Raw genomic sequence first — 2,500 nt, 5'->3', positions numbered from 1 at the left:
GGCGGCGTGAATTTTCTCGCCGCGCCCGGTGTGAACACAGCATAACGCCAGTCCTAGTCTCTTTACAGACGTAAATATTACGTTGAATAACACAGACGCAGGAGATCCCACTTCCAGCAATTGCAGCTAAGCTAGGCTAACGGCGCGGGTCTCAATGCTACAGCTAAGCTAGGCTAACGGCGCGGGTCTCAATGCTACAGCTAAGCTAGGCTAACGGCGCGGGTCTCAATGCTACAGCTAAGCTAGGCTAACGGCGCGGGTCTCAATGCTACAGCTAAGCTAGGCTAACGGCGCGGGTCTCAATGCTACAGCTAAGCTAGGCTAACGGCGCGGGTCTCAATGCTACAGCTAAGCTAGGCTTACGGCGCGGGTCTCAATGCTACAGCTAAGCTAGGCTTACGGCGCGGGTCTCAATGCTACAGCTAAGCTAGGCTAACGGCGCGGGTCTCAATGCTACAGCTAAGCTAGGCTTACGGCGCGGGTCTCAATGCTACAGCTAAGCTAGGCTTACGGCGCGGGTCTCAATGCTACAGCTACGCTAGGCTAACGGCGCGGGTCTCAATGCTACAGTAAGTGCTGCGCTCAGAGAAGAGAAGGGTATGTATCTCCTTGTCTGACTGGGGAAGATGGCAAACAAGCTAATCTCCCCAAATGTTCCTTTAACATTCAAAAAAAAACACTTTGCGAAGGAATTATAAAGTAGGACGTACATTCAATGTGTTTATTAGACCACAACGAAACTTGCAATGTTTTTTGTGGGTGGGGGAAGGAAATCGGAACGTAAACAAAAAACAATGATGCTACATCGGGCCCCTTTAATCGCTCTAGTCTAGTCTAGCTCTAGAATCCCCTCCCTTCCTCCATACTGGGCAGGAAACACACACAGGCTGACTCACCCAGGTCCTGACAGGCACATCGAGAGACTTTTACCGTCCAGTTTTGCAAATGATCCATTCCGTTGACATGTGATATCAGGTAATTAAGGCTGGTTTGTGTTCATGAGAAGAGTGCACCGGGAGGGAGTGTCGTGTTACTTTGCCTGTGTGTGTGTGTGTGTGTGTGTGTGTGTGTGTGTGTGTGTGTGTGTCTGCCCAGACATTCCAGATTTTTTTCTTAATGGTGCTGTTTGAAGTGGGAGCGTGTGCTGACAGGATGGAACAGAGCAGAAAGGCAGGCAGACTGGCTGGAGACCACCGTCACACACACACACACACACACACACACACACACACACACACACACACACACGCACACACACACACACACACGCACACACACACACACACACACACACACACACACACATACATACATACAGACACACACATACACACACACACACACTGTACATACATGCATACACTCTCCCTGACCTGAAATGAGTTTATAATCGTGTGGTTCACTCCAGACTCGTCACTGGGATGAAATCCAGGTCAGGGAAAATACTTTGAGACAAATCACTGGGGTACATTTACAAGGAATTTCTTTGGAAAGAAAACTGGGACCAGACATATGTTGAAGACTGTAACATCACATGCTATAAGACAATAACATCACATGTTATAAGACTATAACATCACGTTAGATTGTCAGGGTACACCCCGTTAAAGGCACTTGCACTACTCCCTATTCTGTCCACCAGACAGATCCAGGATTGGATTAGGCAAGTAGCCATGTCAGAGTCCCCAGAGTACACCAGAGTCCCCCAGAGTACCCCAGAGTACCCCAGAGTACCCCAGAGTAACCCTAGAGTACCCCTAGAGTACCCCTAGAGTACCCCAGAGTACCCCAGAGATCCCCAGAGTTCCCCAGAGTTCCCCAGAGTTCCTCAGAGTACCCCAGAGTACCCCAGAGTTCCTCAGAGTACCCCAGAGATCCCCAGAGTTCCCCATAGTACCCCAGAGTACCCCAGAGTACCCCCCAGAGTACCCCAGAGATCCCCATAGTTCCCCATAGTTCCTCAGAGTACCCCAGAGATCCCCAGAGTTCCCCATAGTTCCTCAGAGTTCCCCAGAGATCCCCAGAGATCCCCAGAGTACCCCAGAGATCCCCATAGTTCCCCATAGTTCCTCAGAGTACCCCAGAGTACCCCAGAGATCCCCATAGTTCCCCATAGTTCCTCAGAGTTCCCCAGAGATCCCCAGAGATCCCCAGAGTTCCCCAGAGTACCCCAGAGTACCCCAGAGTTCCCCAGAGTACCCCAGAGATCCCCAGAGTCCCCCAGAGTTCCCCATAGTTCCTCAGAGATCCCCAGAGTACCCCAGAGTTCCCCAGAGTTCCCCATAGTACACCAGAGTACCCCAGAGTTCCCCAGAGTTCCCCAGAGATCTCCAGAGATCCCCAGAGTTCCCCAGAGTTCCCCAGAGTACCCCAGAGATCTCCAGAGATCCCCAGGCACACAGTACAGAGAACAGACTCACTGCTAATAGGGAGAGAATGAGGTGAGACAAGACTGCTGCTGTCACACTCAATCACTACACACACCACAGACACAAACACA

At 51.1% G+C, this 2,500-nt stretch overlaps 1 protein-coding gene across 1 annotated transcript in view; it reads left to right on the top strand.

Moving 5' to 3' along the window:
- Positions 1-2,500, top strand: part of bmpr2b (bone morphogenetic protein receptor, type II b (serine/threonine kinase)) — a 63,052-nt gene that overhangs the window by 30,745 nt on the left and 29,807 nt on the right. The window lies entirely within an intron of this gene.

This window comes from Borostomias antarcticus (genome assembly GCF_949987555.1).
Source record: "Borostomias antarcticus genome assembly, chromosome: 9".
Taxonomy (NCBI): domain Eukaryota; kingdom Metazoa; phylum Chordata; class Actinopteri; order Stomiiformes; family Stomiidae; genus Borostomias; species Borostomias antarcticus.
This window is presented reverse-complemented; position numbering and strand designations above follow the sequence as displayed.